The sequence below is a fragment of the Artibeus jamaicensis genome, unplaced genomic scaffold (assembly GCF_021234435.1).
Source record: "Artibeus jamaicensis isolate MK-2021 breed Jamaican fruit bat unplaced genomic scaffold, CSHL_Jam_final scaffold_537, whole genome shotgun sequence".
In the NCBI taxonomy this organism is placed as follows: domain Eukaryota; kingdom Metazoa; phylum Chordata; class Mammalia; order Chiroptera; family Phyllostomidae; genus Artibeus; species Artibeus jamaicensis.
The window spans coordinates 42,620,595-42,643,430 of record NW_026522047.1 but is presented as its reverse complement, the minus strand read 5'-3'; the positions used below and the strand labels follow the sequence as shown (position 1 = coordinate 42,643,430).

General features: G+C 52.4%; 1 protein-coding gene across 1 annotated transcript in view; it reads left to right on the top strand.

Moving 5' to 3' along the window:
* The first annotated feature begins 15,352 nt into the window (after positions 1-15,352).
* PTPRS (protein tyrosine phosphatase receptor type S) overlaps positions 15,353-22,836 on the top strand; it is a 95,375-nt gene continuing 87,891 nt past the window's right edge. Inside the window, exon 1 of the mRNA XM_053658335.1 lies at positions 15,353-15,488. The gene's annotated coding sequence lies outside the window, so the exon portion shown is untranslated. The remainder of the gene's footprint in view (positions 15,489-22,836) is intronic.

The following is a 22,836-nucleotide window of genomic DNA, read 5'->3' as shown; positions in this document are numbered from 1 at the left end:
ACCTTTTGGCCGTTGTGAAAACCCCCGCCATGAACACGCACGTGCGAGTTTTCGTTGGAACACCTGTTTGCCCTTCTTTGGGGGATTAAACTAGACTGTCACCACCAGTCCCTGCGGATGGACATTGAGGCGGTTTCCCTTCTCGTTTTGCCACCGCAGACCAAGTGCAGTCAGCATTCTCACCAGCTCTGTGCCTTGGGCAAGTCACTTCACCTCTCTGTGCATCTGCTTCCCCACCTGTAGTATGGAGCTGGTAATACTTCCTGCCTCATAGGATTGTGGGAGAGTTAAACGTGAAAATTGTAATAAAGGGCTTGGAATAGGGCCTGGACGCAGTAAGTGCTCAATTAACGTTTGTCCTTGGAGCACAATTCAGAAACTCTTTGTGCTTCTGCTCCCTTTAGAGTGTCAGCTTTTGAAACTCAAGACCCAGGAGGCAGCTGGTTGATGGCACGTGGGGTGGCAGGGAGGAGAAGATGTGGCAGGGGGTGCCCGTTGGTATTTCACAGGGGCGACGAGGGCCCGGGCGGCCGTGCAGGGCCTGGCACACAAGAGGGAACAGCCTCACACAGGGCCACATGTGCCCTCGGACGAGCGGCCTGGGCACCTGCTGAGACAGGGAAGTAGCGGCTGAGATACACTGAATGTTGTGAGCCCACACGCCATCCCTTACAGGCAGGAGCATGGACACATATGGGGACACAAATGCCACAGTGACATCTGTCCCCTGTGCCTCCTCAGTTGGACTCAACTCATCAGAGCCAGAAAGGCAACTCTGAGAGGCAGCCAGTGCTGGGCCCCAGAGAGCGAACAACTCTGCTGCTTGGTCTGCTCATGCATTCATGCATGTATAATGCTGGGCACTGACTGTGGGCCAGATGCTGTCCTAGGTGCCAGGACCCAGCAGGCAATGAGTCAGCCCAATGTCTTCTCAGTGTCTAGTGGCTCATACTCCCATTTGACACATGAGCAAACTGAGGCTCAAGGATAGGCAGGGACTTGCCCAAGGCAACAATTCTGGCAGGAGAGACAGGCATTGAACAGGTAAATAATCCCTGAAAAAATGCATTAATTTTTAACAAACAGGGATTCGAACTGAGAAGGACCTGACAGGGTGATCAGGGCTCAGTGGGGAGGAGAAGGTGGGGATTCCAGTCAAGATGGCAGCACAGGTAAAGGCTGTGTTCACTTCCTTCTACAACCACATCAAAATTACAACTAAACTGCAGAACAACCATCATTCAGAACCACTTGAAATCTGGCTGAATGGAAGTCCTACAACTAGGGAATTAGATGAGAAGCCATATCAAGACTGGTGGGAGGAGCAGTGACATGCAAGAGGCTGGTCCCACCTCCACATGGGGCGGGTAAAAATCAGGAGAGATAGGTAGGCTGTGGAGGTCCCCCCTGAGGAGGGAGGGGTCCCAGCCCCACACCGCCCCCGCAGCCCTGTTTCAGTACCAGGAAGAGGAGTCCCCATAACTTTTGCCTGTGAAAGCTGTGGGGACTGTGGCCAAGTGACACAGAGGGCTTCTGGAGTCCCAGGCGGTTCCTTTTAAAGGGCCTGTGCAGGGACCTATTCTGACTCACAGCAGCTTGAAAGGCACCAGGGATGTACAGGGAGGAACGAAACTGTCTAGCGAAGGCTGGAAGGGCAGTGGTCCCCCAGACAGAGGTCCTGGCAGAGCTCATTGTTCCTTTGCTGAGCGCTGCCCCCAAAGAGCCAGCAGACAGGCGCCACACCTGAGTCTCTGCCAATCTGGGTGACACTGTTCGTCCCCCTGGTGATTCCCTGAGACTTGCAGGCCCACCCAGTCCCTTTCCAGTGGCTTTCCATACAAACAGCCTGTTTTGGCTCATGCTGTGGATTTCCCTAAAATCTCCCAAACAAGCAGCATCTGGCTTCCGTGTACCACGCACCTCTCACTAAGTGGCCCCACTCCTGGCACTGGCAGCAGCCAGCCCTGGTTGGCAACTTTGGCTCTCTCTCCTGGGCACCTCCAAGCCCAGGACAAGTAGCAGCCATCTGCAGATCACTTTGTGCTCAGGCCCGGTGTCCCCAGGCAGAGCACAGACAGTGGCTGACCTTGGCCTGCACCTCCCAGGAGGCCCCAGAGCCGCTGAACTCAGTGGACAGCTTCAGATGCTCTGAAGTACCACCCAACCGCCTCCACGAGCAACACACTCAAGCGGCAGACTCGACAGGCACCAGAGCCCCCCTGATCAAGCTAGACCTGCTCTGTGAGGTCCTCCACAGTGGTTGTGACCAATCCTCACAGCCCATTGGTCTGGGGGTAAATCCCTCCCACTGATATACCAACAGCAGTCAGGGCTCAACTGCAGTGGAAGGGTGAACCCAGCTCACACAGGGGGTGCACCCGGAGCACGCGGCTCAGGTGACTGTTGAGGCTGTGCCACCGGGTGCTACAGGAGACTACTGCGTAAGGCCCAGGAGACGTGGCAGCTGTACCGAACTGAGACAGGACGAGGAGACAAAGAAACACGGCCTACATGAAAGAACAGAGTGAAACTCCAGAAAAAGAGCGAAATGAAATGAAGACAAGCAATCTACCAGAATCAAAGAGCTTCCCAAACAAGAAAAAGCTGAAGGAGATCGTCACTGCCACACCAGTGTTACAGGAAATGTTAAAGGGACTGCTTTAAGAAGAAGAAAACAAAAGATAAAAACATGACTAATAAAATGGCAATACACACATTTATCTCTCAACAATTACTTTATGTGCAAGTGGATTCAATGCTTCAATCAAAAGACTCGCGGTGGCTGAAAGGATAACAAAACAAGACCCTCACATAGGCCTGCCTACGAGACACTCACTTCAGATCAAAAGACGCACAGAGGCTGAAAGTAAAGGGGTGGAAAATAGAAATTTAAAAAAAAGCTGGGGGAGCAATATTTATACCAGACAAAACAGACTTTAAAACCAAGGCTATATCAAGAGACAAGGAAGGACCCAGCAGTTCCTCTTCTGGGTGTTTATGCAAAGAAACCCCAAACACCAAATTGAAGGGATACGCTCACCCCTCTGATCACTGCAGCGTTATTTACAGAAGCCGAGGTGTGGAAGCAGCCTCGGTGCTCTTCAGTAGGCGAGTGGATGAAGAAGAAGGGGCGCGTATAAATATACATTGGAATATGACTCAGCCGTCAAAAAGAATGACATCTCGCCACCTGCAATAGCACGGGTGGACCTGGAGGGCACTGAGAAAGACAAATGGCAGATGATTTCACTCATACGTGGACTCTGAAAACCAAAATGAACAAATGTCCAGGGAAAAACTGAAACAGACTCAGATACAGAGAATGTTTTGACAATTGCCAGTTGGAAGGGAGGTTGGGAGAATGGGTTAAAAAAGGTGAAGGGATTAAAATGCAGAAATTGGGCCCTGGCTGGTGTGGCTCAGTGGACTGAGCACCAGCCTGCAAACCAAAAGGTCGCTGGTTCGATTCCCAGACAGGGCACATGCCTGGGTTGTGGGCCAGGTCCCAGGTGGGGACGTGCAAGGGGCAACCAATCAGTGTTTCTTTCGCACACTGATGTTTCTCTCTCTTCCTCTCTCCCTTCCCCTCTCTCTAAAAGTAAATAAGTAAAATCTTTTTTTAGAAAAGTATAAATTGGTAGTTATATAACAGTCATGGGAATGTAAAGTACAGCATAGGAAATAGAGTAAAAATACTGTAATAACTATGTATGGTGTCAGATAGTTACTAGATTTATCAGGGTGATCACTTTGTAAATTGTATAAATGTCTAATCACTGGGTCGTACACCTGAAACTAATATAATATTGTGTATTAGCTGTAATTAAAAAATAAAAAATATTTTTAAAAAAGAGTTTGGGAAACAGTGTGTTAGACAATTGGCACAGCCTGTGCAAAGGCCCTGGGGCAGGACCACACTGGCATGTTGGAGGAAGAGTGAAGCCCATGGGGCTGTGGCAGGGAGAGAGGGGGAGGTGGTGAGGGCAGGGAAGGGACGGGGACAGGCTGTGCAGGGCCTTGGGGGCCGGGGGGAGGAATGCAGACTTTATTAAGAGAGCACTGGAGACCTGTGGAAGAGAGGCAGGACCCAGTGACCTGATACTCTGATTCAGCTTTTAAAGAGGCTTCTCTGGTTCCACACATGAAACAGGTTAACAAGTGCAATTAATTAATTAATTCATCCACCCATTCATTCATTTCCTCAGGGGCAAAAGCAGCCACCGAGAGAAACATCTAAGCCAAATAGGGACAGGCTAGGGTTCGTGTTTGGAAATGCTCCCCTTGGCAGCTGAGCGGAGGACGGAGTGTTGGAGTGAGAGGTGCGAGTGGGGGTTTCGTGGTCAGGCGAGAACTGAGTCGCCGAGAGAGGCCGCTTCTGCCCCCCGGGCCCCAGGTTTCACCCTGCACATTTATTGCTTCCCAAAGTCACCCTGGGTCAGGTACTGGCAAGATGCTTTTGAGGTGTCCTCTCCTCATCATAGCTCCCTAAAGTCCCTCTAGTCCATGCCAGGTAACAAAGGAGGCAAAGTGATCCCAGTCACCTGCAGACATCGGTGTTGAGTGTGGGCCACCAGGGCAAGCGTTGGGAGGCAGCCAAGCATGGGGACAGTCCCCGCTGTGGTTGGCAAGGAGCACCATCCCTGGCAGGCCTTGGTGGAGGGAAGTGAGTGGGGGCCAAGTGTGGGGACCCCTCCCTGAGAGTCCTGAGCCCATCTGTCCTGGTGCCCATTTTGTTTTATGTGCACCGCCACCACATGGGGGAATAAATGTGGATGGTGAATGCCAAGGCTTTGACAGCTCTGAGACAGCCCAGGTGCGAGACGCAGCTGAGGGTATCTGGCAGGTCTGGAGGGCAGAGCTGGAGCCAACCCTGGAGCTGGGTCTGGAGATAAAACCGAGTCAGCTGCAGGGAGGGAGGCCTGGCACCAACGTGCCGAGCACGACTGTCTGCTGGAATGTCACACATACCTCTCCACACAATCCCCAGAGCAACTCCACGAGGGAGAGATGTCTGTCCACTCTTTGCAGAGGAGGGAATGAAGCTCGGTGACAGGTAGCGACTTGCCTAAAATTACACAGGGAAGATGCAGTCCAGCCAAAATTTGAACCCCAATCTGTCTGAGTCTAGGATCCATCCCACTGTCCTTTGCAGGAGGGTGTAGAGGGTTTTCTCTGAGCAGAAGCAGCCCCTTAACCTTCAGGTGGCAAATGTGTGACATACAGACCACAGTATTGTTTCTGTTCAGCAGTCCATGACAGGCATCCCCAATCAATAACAGAACTCTCCCAAGGAGACAGGACCCAGACATCATTAATCCATTGCAGCACCCTTTCCCTACAGAACTGGGACACAAGTTAGAATCCAGCCAATCAGTAGCAACTGCCCATAATGAGCAGGTGTGCAGTAGGAATAGGGAGGGGCACACAGGCTGACAAACTTTCCTTTATCTTCCAGATGGACAACTTTAAGCCACAGATTTAATCCCTTCCCTGTTAAAAGTCCCTTTCGTTTCTTTTTATTGCCCCAAGGATGAAATTCAAACTCCACGCCCTGCCTTTCATCTTGCTGTTCTCTCTGCCCTCCATGCCATCTCTTAGCTCTTGAGAGAGCCCCCCTTCAATCAGCCACTCTGGCTAAAGTCTCCCCGACATCTACCCTTCCATTATGTCACCAGGCTTTTGTTTCTTTGTAGCAATTGCTGGGATCTTCAACCATCACCTTTGTTCCTCAGTGTGCTTGTCCCTCCCACAGGGTAGGGGTGTGGTCTGCAGTGTCTTGTGTTGGGGTCCTCACTCCCAGCTCTAAGAGCAAAGAGTCTGATTGGCTCAGCCTACGCCCGGGCCCAATCCATTAAGGCAGCAAGGTGGGGGTCACACTGCAAATGAGTCAGGGGGCTCTGTGTTAGTGGGGTGGAGAGTCAGAGCAATTCTCAGGAAAAGCCCAAGGGCTGGGCAGGCATCCCAGATGGGTTACAAAAGCAGTAACAAAAACAATAAGGAAAGCGAGTGAGCATAGCAAATAACCATAGTTAATATTACAGTCATAATATTAAATATTGTTTGTATTTGGCAGGTGGGGAAATTGAGGCAGAGAGGGAATGCAGTGTGCCCAAGATCACACAGAGAGCACTCAAATGTTCGCTAGGGACCTCCCTCCCCAGGAGGAGAGACGTCCCTTCAAGACCTGACTGGTAGGAGAACGGCCCCCCAAACCCATGTAATTCACAACAGAAAATGAATTTGGGGGGCAGGGCTCAGCCTGGCCTTCCCATCTCCTGAAAGGGCCCAAGGGCAGTTCGGGCCCAAGGGCAGTTCCCGCCCTGCAGCATCGTAGTCCTCTGTGACCTTCGTTCCTTCTGGGCATGGCTCCAGGAACACTCGGGGCTTCAACTCCGGAGCAATTACGTTCTTTTTGTGGCGAGTCTGCCCCAACCATCTCTGCAGGGCCTGGCACCAACAGCTGTGGCTGAAGTTGGCATGTCGAGGACAGGAAGTGTCTATCTTTATATTCCGGCATTAACGAGCCTCTGTCATGTGGATATGGCGTTTTATTTTTCCTCCAATAAATGAGAATGCATTTTTTTTAGCTCTTCCGCCATCACTTGATTCTCAAGTTCTAATTGTCTGAAGGCTGAAAACACTTCTGACTACATCAACACATTTTCACATTTTCCTCTCCTGAATGAGAAAAGCGTAAAAGGGGAAGAAAAAAAGGTGAAAAACATTTTGATTGTATTAACAGGAGTATGGAGAACAAAAATAGGGAGGTGATTGTGCCAATTTCTCTTCTTGGAACCTTGCTAAGAGGAGTGTGTTTGATTCAGAAAACTGATGAACTGGAGCATAGGGAGGAGTGTGGTGGGATAGTACGTACTGTGTCATTCATTTCTTTTCATTCAAAACATTTATCGAGCCCTTACTGTGTGTCAGGCACAGCCTAAGGTGAAGGGGCTTGCATACTGTACAAGTGTGAAAGGGCAGAGAACAAGCCCTGCCCTCCTGACACAGACAACGTGTGAAAGACAAGTTAAGCAGTTAATTACGTAATGAACCATTACAGTTTATATGTAAACCCTTGGACACAGGAGGAGAAGGATCCCAGAAGCCCAACCTCATCTGAATTCTCAGCTGCTGAATTAAGGATGAAAAGCAAAGCAGGCGAGCAGGACAAACATTTCTGGCAGAGGGAACAGCACATACAAAGGCGGTAAGTCAGGAAGGAGCTGGGTGTTGTGGGGAGCGAGAGAGGCTGGTTGGGCCTTTCTGGTCCAGATGAGGGGGTGAGTGTCACTTTGGGAATCCTGGGAGCTTCTGGAGAAGGGTCGGATTTGGAGCATATGAGGAGTATTCAACAGACCAATAACTGAGAGGGAAAACATTCATGGAACAAACTTTTCTTGAGCATCTGTGGTGTGCCAGGCTCAGCTAGGTGCTGGGGCCGCAGGAGCAACCAAGACAGGGGAAGGTGCCCTTGTGTTTACAGATGAGGAAACCGAAGAGCAAGCAGACAACATGGATTTCCCAGGACCACAGAGATGCCAAGTAGCAGATATGTCTGACTCTAAACCCTGGGAGTCATCTGTTCCCCAATTCTGGTCCTGAGAGTGAAAGGTGAAGGGCTGCCTGGAGGAGGACAAGAGAAAGGGGATGAGGGGAAGACGGAGGGAAGGAAGAGTGAAGAGTGAAGAAAGAAGGGAGACTGTTTCTTAGAAACCTCCATAAAGTAGGACCAGGGCCAGAGGAAAGAAGTGAAATGGAGACAGCGACAAGTAGATTAACGAAAAAACTACCCTTTAGTATCACCCAAAACTAAGGAGGCTCCCCCACACAGTAAATGAGGATCCCATTGCTGGAGGTATGCAGGCCAGCTGTACCAGGGAGGGGTTTCTCTCTGAGACCTCTCCCGACCTCCCAGGCCCCTCCCCTCTCCCACGGCCTGTGATAGGAGTGCAGAGGGGGCCCCAACCTAAGACTCCAGAACAGCCTTGGCTGGGCACGACTCAATCACAGAGACCCGGGTTCCGGTTCAGCTTCCACTGTGCGGGCCTAGGCTGGCCTTCAGCTTCTCTGCACCTCACCAGTAAGATGGTGCCGTAGCAGCACAGAGCTCCCAGGAAAAACACTGGGAACAGTGTCTGGAACAGAGAGTGCACTCTGGAGATGCTGCTTTTGGTGACACCTGGAGCTCTGGTTGTCAGGGAGGCTGTGGGTGCTGCTAAGGCCTGGGTGAGGTCCGGCACGCACTTGGAGGGGCCGGCAACAGCCAGCAGGACTCTGGGAGTGATCATTTCCAAGCCAGCTCTCTGCAGACTCCTGCTCAAGTGCTCAGGGTGGAGTGGGCATCCATTTACTGAGGTTTGGGGGCACAGGCCGCTCTGCCTGGGGGTGGGAGCTCATGTGCCTCAGCCTGGATCCAGGGGCTGCGTGTACCAACAAGGATTAGTGCATACCAATGATCTGAGACCTAGGACGCTGTCACCTGGGTTAATGATACAAATGTGGCCTCCCTTAGTCCCTGAAGGTCACTTAGGCCCCAGAAAGACTGCAAAGAAAGTGTTGCTGAGGGTCACTGTGTCTCTCAATTCTGTCCCCAGTCCAGCTACCTCTCCTCCTAAGCTACCTGCACCCTGGTCCACCCTATTGTCACCTGCCTGGGCCAATGCTGTCACTTCCACTCAGGTACCGTAGCTCCTGCCCTCGCCTACCTGTGGCCTGTCTTCCCTGCAGCAACCACCAGAGGGTGCCTGTGAGCACTTGAGTCAGGTTCCTTTCTTCCTTTGCCCATCCTCAAGGGCACCCACCTCCCTTGGGGTAAAAGCCCAAGTCCTCCCAGCAGCCCACAAAGCCTTGCACAACCTACCCTCACATCTGTCCCTCTCCCTTTCTCTTACTCTGCTCTAGCCGCATGGGTCTCCTCGCTGTTCCTCCGACATGCCAGGCACAGTCCTGACCCAGGACCTTTGCAATGACTGTCTCTGCTGCCTGGGATGTTCTTTACCCTCTACTGCTTTCAAACCTGTGATATTCAAATATCACAGTGAGGTCTTCCCTGACCACCCTATTTAAAATTGCCCTCCCAGTCCTTCCCCTCTCCTGCTTCATTCCCCTCAGCACTTGTTGGCATGGATTTATTTCTCTGGGTTTATGTCCAAGTCGTCTCTTAAGAAGTCAGCCTGGGCTTGTTTCCTATATTGTACCCTGCTGTGTCCCCAGTGCCTGGCACACAGCAGGTGCCCAGTAACTGTCTGTCAGATACATGTATACATTTCAAATGAGCTGCATCAGACCTGGGACCAGAAGCCAAGCCCTGTCTCTCCCAAGCTATACGAATGCAGTACAGCCTTAAAAATGCTGAGCCTCAGTTTGCTTGGCTGTAAAATGGACAGAAATCAGCCATCTTACTCCCTGGGGAAGACTGGTGCTGCTCAGCTGCTTGGGAAGCTCTCAGCCCACAACCCAGCACACAGTAGGTGCTCATCAGATGGGAGTTTCTGTTGTCCTATGTCCATGACCTTCCCGCTTCCCTCAGCAGCCTGCTCCTAGCTTAGAAATGTCCCAATATTTTGGTTTCTTCCTGGTTCAAGAGAAGTCATGTCCCCTTAGGCGACAAGGACAGTGACTCTAGGTTGGGGGCTCCATGTGCTGCTTCCGGAAACACTGTGCATCTCTGGGGCACAGGAAGAACAGCCTCAAGGGCCCCAGAGTACCAGGCACCTGGAGAGGAGCTTGATGGGTAATTGGGACACAAGGCGAGCTGATTTATTTAGCACTTCCAGTTTTATCCTGCAGACATCTCTGCTGCCAGGACATCCCACTCGCAGCCGCATGGTTGGGTGGGAGCCATGGAAGGTGGCAGGTGGAGGGCGAAGCTCTGGCACTGCTGGGACATCCATGCCCACTCCTTGCCAAGCTTCCCCCTCCCCAAGGCTGGGTTCCCTCTGGAGGTGTGAAATACCACTATGGCCTCTATTAAGTGCCTACTACATGCCAGGTGCTTCCCTGATCACTGCCCACAACCAAAGGATGCTCTTGGGTGTCTTATCAGCTGACTTACTGACAAGCACAATAACTGACGCACAATAACTAACACAGGTCAGGATAAAGTGCCTGGCAATGAACACTATTCATGCAGTTTTTGGAAGATGATACTGAGTACACAAGCCAGGGATAGAAAACCTGAAGACAGCTTTACAACCCCTTAAAATAAAAACATATATGTATACTTCTACATGTGCATGGATGTTTGTAAATTTTCCAACAGCTCTTCATAGGGAAAGGAAATGTAACTCTGACCCTACAACAGTTAGGGTGATCTGTGCCTCATCTCTGCCTGCACCCTCCAGCTCAGAGCCTTTGAGTCCTGCCCAGAATTAGCCCTTTCCCCTCTTTGGGTGCTCCAGGACTCCCCTCCATGCCCTGAAGCTTTGCTGCAGTCTATTCCCAAGATGCATCTGGGCATAGTATGCAAATACAGTGAGTTAACTCTTTTCATGCTCTGAAAGGTCCTACACACCCAGCAGGTATTTAGCAAGCCCTAGGGTGTGCTTGGCTCTGTGGGACTGGTTAACAAACGAGCTGTCATAGTGATTTAAATAAGACCAGGGCTGTGAACTGGAAGAGTCAGCAGGTGTCCTGTAGGAGTTAGGAAAAATGTGGAGTGGCAGAAAGACCAAGTCCGAAGCAGGCACAATCAGGGAAATCAACCAGAGGTAGGACCATCAGAGGAGGGAGGGGCGTAGCTTCTGCAGAATCCCTGGGCCAGTGATGTCACCTCGAAGAGCCTCTCGGTTTTACTGAGATATAATTTACACATCACACAATTTGTCCATTTGAAGTGTGTAATTCATTAGTTTTTAATACATTCCCAAATGGTCACTGTTATCATCAACCATCCACAATGTAATTTTAGAATATTTTCTTTATCCCAGAAGAAATCCCAAAAGGACCTGTTACCTAAGTCGAGATCCTGAAGGTTTATGTCTACGCTCTTATCCAGGAATTTTACAGTTTCAGCTCCTCCACTTAGGCCTGTGATCCATTCGGAGTTCATTTTTACATATGGTGTGAGGTAAAGGTCCGACTTCATTCTGTTGCATGTGGACATGCAGTTTTCCCAGCACCACTTGTTGGAAAGACCCTTCCTGCCCCGCTGGCTTCCCAGCCATGTGGAAAGTCAGCTGATTGCGGGTGTGAGGCCCAGTCTGGACCTACACGTCCATTCTCATGCCAGGACCACAGTGTCTTGATGGCCACATCTTTGCAACAATGTTGAAACTGGAGAATGTGAGCCCCTCAACTTTGTTCTTCTTCAAGATCGTTTCAGCTATTCTGGGTCCCTTGGATTCCCATATGAATTTTTGGATCGGCTTGTCAATTTCTGCAAAAGAAGCTAATTGGGATTTTGGCAGGGATTGAGTTGAATTTGTAGATCAGTTTAGGGAGGATTGCCGCCTTAACAATGTTACATCTCCTGATCCATGAACATGGGTTGCCTTTCCACTTATTTAGGTCTTTTTCTTTTCTTCCAACACTGTTTTGTTATTTTTATAGTATACATTTTGCATTTCTTTTGGTAACTGTATTTCTAAACATTTGATTCAATTGTAAATAGAGCTGGTTTCTTCATTTCATTTTGTTTATTGCCACTGCATAGAAATAAAATAGATTTTTGTGTATTAATCTTGTATCCTGCTTCCTCGCTGAACTGGTTTACTAGTTTTAATCGACTTTTGCTATAGATTCCTCAGGATTGTCTCTACACCAAATTATGTGTGTGCAAATAGAGATGGTTTTACTTCTTTCCTAAGCTGGATGCCTTTTCTTTTTTCTTTTTCTTTTTCTTTTTTTTTGTCTAATTGCCAGGTTATTCCTTCCAGTAGTTTTGAATAGAAATGGTGAAAGCAGACATCCTTATCTTGCTCTTGATCTTGGGGGACAACATCCAGTCTTTCATCATTAAGTATTCATTATGTGAGCTGCAGTGCCCTTTATCAGGTTGAAGAAGTGCCCTTGTGTGCCTGTCTAGTTGAGGGTCTTATTCAGGAAGGGATGCTGAATTTGGTCAGTGCCATAGTCGCAGTTTGAGCCTATGTCTCTCTGACTCCAGGCCCCAGCAATTACTTGATATACTGAGTCAGGGGAATCCCAAAGGAGCACCCCCTGCCCATGGCAATCAGTAAGGAGCTGGTGTTCAGCAAATGGGGTGTTCCCATGTGCCCCTTTCCTCTTCAGCTTTGGAAGTGAACTTAGGGAAAGGGGGAGAGAGAACACCATGTTTAACTTGAAGGAATGTATAATGATGGTGGACTCTCTGGCATAGGACAAAGTTATAGGGGGGTGTCTTGGACCTGTCTCACAGGGATTTAAGGCTGGGTCTATGCAGACAATCCTGAACTTGGCATGAGGAGTCTTGTTTGCATACAGTACTGGGTGGCTGATGGCTCTCCTGGAGTTGTCCCAACAGAAGCACACCGGAGCTAATCACCAGGTTCTGGGAGACACTGGGGGGGGGTGGGCACTCTGGGCTGGAAGGGACGGGGAGAAGGCTGGGAGGATGGGAGAGCCCCCCAACTTCCAGCAGAGGATGAAAATGTTCATTAACTAAACTTTTCACCTGACCATGAGCCACACTGACTGCTTGCCAGGTGCAGAGATTGGCAGAGACCCAGAGCCCACCAAGCCCCACCTCCCAATTCTAGTGTTTTCTACAGTGTGACACTGGGAAGCTTCAGCCATGTGCCCCCTTCTCTCCAGGGAGAACATTCTCTCCTTGGTTCTCTTCAAGCTCTGGCTTACAGGAAGTCTCAGTTTGGTGTTACTAAATCCTTAGTGCCTTTGTGACACTTGTCAACCTCCTGGGGCTGCCCGGAGGCTATGACAATATCAGACTAGAATGTTATGTTCTCCTTGAATTGATTTTTATGGCCACCTGGCTAGCCATCCTGACTTTCCCATTGACAGCAGCCACATTGATCAAAGCAACCCCTTCTTGAGACTGCACGTGGTTCCAGGTGCTTGACGTTATGCAGCTCACTTCGCTCCTCCAGCAACTCTAGGAGATAGAGACTATTATTATCCCCCACTTACCAATGGTCAAACAGAGGCACAGGTGAAGTGGGGAGACAGAAAATAAGCCAACTGGCCAAAATACAAAGTAATTCCAAATTATAATAAAGAATCTGGTACCGAGATGAAGGGTGAGGAGGATTCAGCCTTGGGAAAGACAGAAGGAACAGCATTGTAGGCAGAGGGAACAGCCAGTACAAAGCCTCTGAGGCTAGACTGATTGATGTGTGCAAGGAACATGGAAGAGGCTAGTGTGGGTGGAGCAGGCAAGGGAGATGGGTGGAGGAAGAAAGGGATGGACACAGGTAGTGTAGGGCCTTGTGGGCTTCATTGAAGACTTGGGTCTTTACCTGGAGTGATATCTTCAGTCTCTTCCCCTGGACTATTAACTCCTGGAGGGCAGAACATTTTTTAGCCTGTTTTGTTTATTTCTGTGTCCCAGACCTTAAAACAGCCTGGGACACAGATTAATGATCAGAATGGATGGGTTTCCTAGGCACACACTATACCATATTTTACACCTGTTTTCCTATGTTCCTCGAAAGAATCCTCAGAGGTTAGACATGGTTGTCCCCTTTTTACAAATGGGAATGCTGAGGCTCAGAGTGACTTGTTCAAGGTTCCTCCCCTGAATAAGTGTCAGAGTTTGGGCTCATGCCACATCCATAAGCCTGCAATCTCATAGTTCATCTTCACTCACTTCAGAGTAAGTGAAAGCATGCTCAATTCTGCCTTCATTGAGTATGCAAGCCACGAGCACCTACTGTATATGAGAAACCATGCTCAGTGTTTGTGGGACTATCCCACTGATCCTTCCAGGCAGGGCTGTTCCCCATGGCTTGGATGAAAAAAACAAAGCCAGGCTGCTGATGGCTAGGTCAGGGTCATGCAGACAGGAAGGACAAGATAGGCTCTGCAAACCTGGCCACTGCACTGGCCGCTGGGAAACTCCAAGCTTAATTTAGGTTCCTTGATTAATTATTCATTCTCTCCTCTCTCTTCTCCTATTTATGACTTCCGCCTTCTCATTTTGTTCCCCGGTTAATGCCTTTTGTTTACATCTGTATCTTTGGCCCAGAATGAATGAAGCAATGATTTTGGAGGAAAAAATCTCTCAAATTCTAAACCTGAGTTCCTTTGTGGGTATAAGGCCCTCTCCAAATACGTATCTTGAAGAAATAAAACTCTTTCAACATGTTCAGGACACAGTGACTCCACTGATACCTCCCGTGGTAACTCTGTGCTTTTATTTTATTTTTCCTGTCTCTTCTCATTATCCAGTTCTGAAGCACCAACTACAGGATAGGAAGGCACATTATCACAATCCATCCTTACCCTCCACATATGAGCCCGGGCTACCTTGCCCTAGTTCACAGATGGAAAATTGAGAACCAAAGAGGAAAACCCAGTTTGCAGGTGGAAAAACCGAGGCTCAGAGCCTCACACAGCTAGTCAGTTTCTGAGCTGGGGTTCCTACGGTGGCTTGTCCTGACTCCAGGGCCGGTGACGACAATAATTAGGTGGCATGTTTGTACAGTGCTTACTCTGCAGAAATGCGCTTTTATCCAGTCCCTCATTCATTTAACCCATACACAGGGATTTCAGAGCCCGCGAAGTCACACCCTAGTGCGACTAGAACAAAACCAGGATGATGGATAGAGAATGGAGCATGAAGTTGCTAGTGACCGGGGTCAGGGAGGGCTTCTCCGAGGAGTTACTGTTTGTGGAGAAATTTAAAGATCTTGGAGGAAGACTGTTCCAGGCAAAAGAACAGTAGAATCAACTCCCTGGGTCAGAAGTGAGCAGTCTGTCGGAAATTTAAGGAGCTGGCTTGTCTGGAGCATGGAACTCTGGGGACAGAGTGGTGGGTACGAATGCCGAGACATGTCTTAATTTTATACGAAGGAGGCACTGCAGAACCTCAAAAGAGTTTAGAGCTGGACACCGCAAACACCTCAGCCTTCGTGCAGAGTGTCCTGGGGCTTATAAGCGAACCGACGGCTGGAGAAGTCCCTAGTGCTAATGTCTCTGCCCACGTGTCACACGAAGCTCCGTTCCCCACGTGCTCCCGCGGCTCTTTAAACGCTTTCGACCACGTGGCTCAGCCGTACCGCCTCATTGGCCGGGGGGCGTGGCGGCAGCGCGGCTGCGCAGCGACACGCGCAGGCCTGCCCCGCCCCGCGGCCGGCGGCGGCCGCGGCGGCGCTGGCGGAAGGGATGACGTCACCGGCTGGAGGGGGGCGCGCAAGTCGACGCGAGGGGAGCGCGAGCCGCAGTGAGTGTCCTCGCGCCGCCCGCCCGGCAGCCCGGCCGGCGCGCGCACGCCGCGAGCCGCTGGCGCTCGGGCTCCGCTCGGATCCCTTGTAACAGCCAGGATGTGAAGCGGAGCAGTGCCGGGGGAGCCCAGCCCAGCCAGCCTCCAGGTAAAGGGGGAACAAAAATTCTGAATTATCATAAAATTGCAGGCACTCCAATCAGGGTCTTGGAGGCAGCGGAGTGGGCAGCGCGCCGGCTTTGTGCCGGGGAAGCCTGCACGGCCATTGTGCTCTGAGGACGCTAGGCTGCAGCCGGCTGCACGCCCAGTCTCTGCTCCTGGCCAGCTGCGTCCGAACAATGCTCCCGGGGGCTGGACTAGGCGGGGGCTACAGGGCCCGGGGCTTCGCCGCGGCTGTGGAGGGGGCTGGGCTGGACTCGCCCGGAGCGTGGCGTTGGAAGCTGCCCAGCGCCGCCGGCTGCACCACCCGGGGCTGCGGGCGGGGCGAAGGCGCGAGGGGGGGGACGTGCGTGTGTGCGGAGGGGGTCCTGGCCCTGGCGGTGCCGGCCAGGGACCCCAGGCGGGTTCTGGAGGCAGGGGGCGCTGTTCTGGGGTTGGGGGTACGCGGGCGCTCTGGAGTGGAGACCAGCCCGGGACCGGTAGCTCCAGGTGGGAGCTAGAGAAGACCGGCAGGTGCGCCCAGGTTGGCTGCTTTGCCCGCCGCCTTCCGTCTCCAGTCTCCATCCCCTGGGACCCCTGACTCAACGCTGTTTCCCTCGAGCGTTTTCTTGTCCTCCTCTCTGGCTTGAAAGGGGAGCGCCCCTCCATCACTCTGGCCTTGCCCCACCCTTCTGCGGCCCTGGCGTCCCCTTCCAGCCCCCCGGGTGAGGCGAGACTTAGCCCCCAGCCCCAGGGACTGTGGCGAGCGGACGAACGCGCGTCCGGCATCCGACCTCCACTGGGCGCAGGGGGTCCCAGGAGAAGGGAAGCCGCCCCTAGATTCGCCAGCCCCGCGGGTACTGCAAGCCCCCGGAGCCCCCTGGGGGGCTGGGAGGGGAGGGTCGGTGACGTCATCTCGGGGGCGGAGTCCTTGAACGAGGTTGAAGGGGGCGTGCGGGGGTGGGGGTTACCCGGAGGGGAGGCTTCCTCAGAGTGCCCGAGCCCTGGTGCAAGGGTTTAGGCTAGGCTGCGTCCAAGTTCACTGCTTCTTATGGAAATATTTCAAATTTAGGAACCTTCCTTAGCACTCCCCCTGCAAATTCAGGACACTTACCCCCACGAAATCCCTCTAAACCGGGGAACTCCTCTTTAGCCGTTTTCTCTCCAAAATTCTCAAATCAGGGAACACCCCGCAAACTGGATTTTTTTTTCAGCCACACCCCCCCAATCCGGAACCTCCTCCTAAGCGACCCTTTTCCGATTTCACATCCTCTAGTAGCTCCGTGAATATGCAGCTTTTGAGACCCCTTTCTCTGCAACCTTTCTTCAAATTTAGTCACCCCTTAAGGAGCTCATCTCCCCATTAACAAACCTCCCCAGCGCCTCTATCTGGGGGGCTCCTCCCCTCCCTCTCGTGGGCTCAGCTGGGATTCCCCTGCCTCCCCCCATCTCCATTAGGGGGAGTCCCTACTCTAAGCACGGGGCCCTTCTGCCGCTGGTCAAACCCCGGAAAAACCAGCCCGGGAAACGCTGCTGGTAAAGCAGGTGGCTGAGGTGTCCAGACTGGGCGTTGGGACTCTTAAGAAAAGGAACAAATCATGAGGGTTCTGGAGGGTCCCCACCATAGGGACCCACCTGCTGTTGGCCCCCCAGTGGCCTCCATCCAGACTTTGGTTGATGGGGTTCTGGCATTCTCTTGATATCCCCTGTCATCAATGTCCCTGGGGTGCAGGGAGCGAGGGCTCCTCTTTGTTTGGGGTGCCCTGCTTTCCTCTTGGAGCCGCCAGCTGCCTTCGATAAGAGGAAATCAGCCCTCCCTGCTACTCCTGTGATACCAGCTGCCGCCGAAGCCTTTATTAATGTCTGAAGAACCCAGTTGATTCTGCCATTTGCATAGCTTCCCTCCCCCTCCCAGGGTCTCTTTCTTTTGTACACCCCTTCCCCTGCCAATCTTGTCTGCCTTCTGTCCTTCAGCTTTCTTCTTCCTCTGCCAACTGATACTTTGGCTGAGGAAGGCAGGCAGCTGGGGCTAGGGACGGCTGCTTCCCGCACCCCCAAATTCCAGAGCCCACCACCTTGGGCCTGTGTCTCTGGCTGCACACCCCTACCCCTCACGTTGCCCTTCACTGGGCATCTTTTACTGCTCGTGCTGCCCGCTGTCTGTCCAGCTCTCCATTCTTCCTCTTCAGAAAGCTTTGTTCTGCCCCATCCCCAGGGCCCTGGGAGGGGGGGCCTTCACAATGACAGTGCACTTCTTCCTGGGGCCCAGCTCCCCCCAGCCCCTTGGGGGCTGCCACCCGCCATACTCTGTCACACTGAGAGTTGGTATAATTGGGCTCAGGCAAGTAAAACGTCGCGGGAGACCTGGCCCGCCCGGTGAGCTCATGCATTTTCTATTCTTGCCAGCTGGGCTACCTGGGCCTGTGACATCGGCACCCCAGGGGTGATGAGGGGCCGGTACTGTTGTGTCAGTGGACTTTGGTAGTCTGGTCCACTCCCTTCAGGAGATGGGGGATGCGTTGTTCTGGTATGGCCTTGAGGTGTGACATTGGAGGGCATTCCTGGGGGCGGGTTGGGCTGGGCTCCACCTGGAACCCTCTTCCTCTAAGATTCCTTACAGGCCCCAGCGCTAGGCATGTGGTGGGCGCAGAGTGAGGGTCACCGAAAGCCAGTGCCTGCCTGCGGCGCATGGCACGGAAATCAGCCTTCCCTCAGAGCCGTTCTTTTATCCCTGCTTCCCAGGGGCTCCGTGCACCTCCACTTGTCTGTAGGGCCCAGGTGTCAGGAGCAGGTGGAAGGGGAGAAGCTCCTTGGATGTCGGAGTCGTGGTGGCATCTGGGCGGATGGTTCTGGAGCCATCACTCTCCACCCATTTTTTCCTATATTTGGGTATAACAGAGCGTGGGACTCTGCCTGGCATTTCCCGGACTTGGGCCCAGTCAAGGAGACAGATCCACCTCTGCTGGGCAAATGGATTTCCAGGGATGACTCAGTTTCCCCTCCTGTCTTGTGGGTCTGCATTGCACAGCATTTCACAGGTGTTAGAATGCAGTGCAGACTTCCAGCTGCTGCTTCCAGCATCCAGGCGCCAGGAGACCTGTGGCTCTGCTGGTTATTCTGGCGGCCACATGGCATCAGCGAGTGAGGTGGCTGGGGAGGGACAGGCAGGGATGATGTGGCTCTGAGGCACAGAGTGGCCGGGCGCCCTCTACCCTGCAGTCACCTGCGAGCTATGACTTTAGTACCTACAGCGACTGTGTGTGGGGGGAATATAGGGATAGCATGGAGAGAGTTCGGGGTGGGGAGGAAAACCCTAAAAATAAAAACGGATATTTATAAACCCAGCAGGTTTGGGGAATAATTGACGAAGCTTAATGTTTTCAGCTGAGAGCAATTTCCCTCCCTGACTGCATTAGGCTCCATTTGTGGAGTTATTCGGAGCCAGCTGAAGGTTCTTGAAGAGTGTGGGTCTTGGCGGGCGCCTTGCAAGCCAGGGCTGTTTTTGTGAGGGTCGAGTGCTTCTGGAGGGAGACGGTGGGGCGGGGGCTAGGCAGGGGCGCAGAGACACCAGAGTGTCCTGCTACCCTTCATCCAGGGCAGCCTCCTGGCACACCTGCCGTGGTGGGCATCCCCTTTTCCAGAATTTGCAGGCAGGAAGATGCCCGTCTCCCACGAAGCAGGTGGAAGCCGTCCTTGCTCTGTCCTTCTGTACAACAAAAGATATCCGGGGTGGGGTGTTTGGAGAGACCCCTGCCCACCAGGCAGGGCGGCTCAGCCTCCAGTGGTGGGGACAGGATGCAGACATAACTGCCATGCCCGTGTGGGATCCACGTGCCAGGTTGACAAAAACCCGCCATGGGTGCGTGGAAGTCACGTCACTGCCTGTATTAGGGAGAACTAGGGTTCAAGGGCTTTTCAGATTTGTCTTATTCCCACCTGGTCTGGAACCAGAAAGCTGCTTGGCTTGTAGGCTGGGGAAGATGAGTGCTGAGCAGGAGTCGAAGTTCAAGTGTTCCCCTGTTACAAGGCAGACAGACAGCCTAGAGACAGGCAGGTCTGGCTGTGAGAGGCACAGGAAGTAGTGACACCTGGATCTCTGAGCCCCGCAGTTCAAATTGTCACCTCCTCTGCCTTTTAGAAGCTCAAGGGTACTGAGTATAATGTGTGGGTTTATTTTTTTCCTTTTTCCTTTTCTTTAAGGGGGAAAAAAAAGACACTAAAAAAAAGGGAAAAAAATCCCGGCGTACCATTTCTGTCTCGTCTCTGGCTGATATTTCCGAAGTGGCAGTGGGGGGCAGGGTGCACAGGGAATATGAAAAAATCAATTGGCTTACACTCCTGCAAAGGCGAAAATTAGTGAGCGGGTGGGAGTGACTCACGGGCAGGGCCTGGACTGCTCCCTGCTTTATTTTTGTCTCCTTTTCCCCCCTCCTCTGAGGAGCTGCTGGTCCTGGACCCCCTCCGCCTCCCCCCCACCCCCCGCCCGGCCTGGCCAGGCTGCACCTGGGGGTTGGTACGGTTCCACATGGTTTTGGAATCCCTTCTTTTCTGTCCTGAAATCAGAGCACCCCCAAAGTCCTGCCGATGCCAGAGAGATCCCGGACATGAAAAGCCTCCCAGTTTTTTGTTCCGCATCCCTGTTGGTTCCTTTCTTGGTCCCATGAGTTCCACTGTGGTGGGGGGCGTGGAGCCTGGGTTTCCGAGTTCTGGTGACCCCTCCCCCCAAAATGCCTCCCTGGACCTGAATTGAAAATGTCCTTTTTCTTTCCGAGGGGCAGATTTTGTTCAGAACTCCCTGGGTGGTTCCTGTGACTTTTGAGAGGTTTTTTTTTTTTTTTTTCATTTGTTTGTTTTTTAGTCTTTGCTGTTAGCTCCTTATAGGAAGGCCAGGAGTCCCCTGCCTTCCTACTGGGGGAACTGAAAATCCCTGTCTTTCTCCTGGTTCTCGCCTTCCTCTCTCCCTCTCCAAGTGGCCTCACCTCTGCCCTGTTTCACTTGCAAAATGAAGTTCTGCCTCTGATTCGTGGTCGGAGGCCTGACTTCCAGCACCTGCCCGACCTGAACTGTGCACCCTTGGGCTGGTGAGTTGACCGCCGTGTTGCTTCACCTCCCAGGTCGGGGCGGTAGCAGCCTGCTGCCTGTCGAGCTGGGGCACAAGCAGCTGCGCATCTGGCACCGGGTCAGGCATCGCAGGGCGGCCCGGAGGCGTGGGACCGGGGGTGGGGGCAGCGGGGCGGAGAGGGGCTGGGAAGATGCTGTATTGTCCTGCTGTCGTGTGGGTAATTGAGTGTTGGTGGAAATTTAGGGGTTCTGGGAAAGTAAGGTTGACACGTCTGTGTGTGTATAATTTAATGCCGTTTATAATTAACCTTGTGATCAGCAAATGAGGGGATGTCGGGGGGATAATAATAGCTGCTCCGACTTATTTGGAGTCGGCGCCCCGTGCCAGGCCCTCTGCTGAGTAAGCACATGAGGCATGGCCTCCTGCCTTTAACCTTCATATGCCCTGTGAGCTCAGTTGTGGTGTTCAGAGCCCCCTTTCTCAGAGAGGGAAACTGAGGCACGGGGCAGGGTCTTCATTGGCTCAGGGAGCACGGGTGCCAGAACCCAAAATCTTTTTTTTTTTTAAATAATGTTCCTTTCCCTTGTTCCCTTCAATCTAATTGATGCGAAGTCGGGTGCTCTGCTCCATAGACACAGTTGTTTTGATGGCATTTCACCTGCGGGGGGCGCCTCGGAGTCACTGCGGAGGCTCTGGAGCTCCAGGCAGCCTTCTGCAGAGGGTGACGGAAGAGCATGGATGCGGCACTGCAGCTGCCTGGGTTCAAATCTCAGCTTGGCCACTCGTTGTCTCTGTGACCTGAGGCAAGTTGCTTAACTTCTCTGTGCTTCTTCCATTGTCACATCTGTCGGATGGAGAGCAATGGTAGCCAGCTCCCACGGTTGTTGCGGGGTTTAAGTGAGTTAATATGTGGAAAGCTGTGCATTGTTCCTTGGTGGGACCTGCCTGATGGGGGCTCCCCAGCAGCCCCCATCCCTTCATGGGGTCCAGCGTGGAAGTCATGTCGTGGTGACTCAGCCACCGCAAACTGGGGCGTTCCTCGTCACTGGCTGCCTAATCAAGGCCGCCCCACTTCTGCAGCAGGGCTGAGCCAGGCGCCTGGCAGGATCTGAGCCATGGGAGGCCAGGCGAGGCTGCCTCGGAAGGCTCTGGGTGATCCTGGGACCCAGGGAGGGCCCCCACTGCCAGGATCCGTGGTAGCTTTGAGTGAGTGCCCGGGGGAGGTCAGGGAGGCCTCGTGGCTGCGAGGTCTGTGCTCGGGCTGAGGGTGCTCAGGAGAGGATCAGTGTACAAGCTCGATGTGCCAGCACCCATCCGTCCATTCACTCGCCGATTCATTCCTTCAGGCGGTCGGTGTTTGTTGAGTAGCAGCTGCCAGAGAACTTGAGAGCCAGACTCTGGGTTCCCGTGCCTCAGTTTCCTCGTCTGTAAAATGGGTGTTTTGGCATTGCATCAGGCCAAGATAGGATTATTGCCTAAGCCTGGCCAAGGGAAAGCACTTTGTAAGTACTTTCTCTTTAAGAAATAATACCAAATAAAAATGAACTTCTGGGGATATAGCCGTGAACAAGGGAAGCTGGGTCCTCGGACCCTGCATTGTGTTGGTGGAGATAGTGAGTATATACATAAGAAAGAAAAAAATTGACTGCAGTAGGGTTCTGAGACTGAAAACCCCGTGGCCCCGAGTGCATCCCCTGACCACCACTTTGTCTGTGGTCAGGGGACAGGGAGGACCTTTCTGAGACGACCTCTGAGCTGAGACCTGAAGGGAGACAGATGAACAGGTGCTGGGGACAGCAAGCACAAAGCCAGGAGGCTCCTGCAGCCTTGTGGCTGCGGGTGGGGGAAGCGGAGACGAGAGGTGGAAGGCCCCACTGCAGTGGACTGGGTCCCCCCAGCTTCCTGGGCACCCCCATCAGCTCCACAGCCAGATCTGCCAGTTATTCTGAGAAAAACCAGAAATCTACATTTCCTATGAAATTGCCCTATTTTACATCCTTGGATCTTTATTTTTCTTAAAACACCTCCATTTGCCGGTTGTGTTACCTTGAATCACCTCACTTGCCATTGCTGAGCCTCTGTTTCCTGGGCTGGAGAATGGATTTAGGGTTTGAAGTCACCTTAACGGGTTCTTTAACGGCACCAGCCCAATAACTCATGGGAGGACTGAGAACAGGGCCTGGGCCAATATCTGCGCTCAATAAACGTTGGCTCTGATTATATTAATATTGGTCATAATGATAAACTTGACTTAAATTAAATGCTGTGCAGAAAAAGCCGCTGGTCCCGCGGGGCA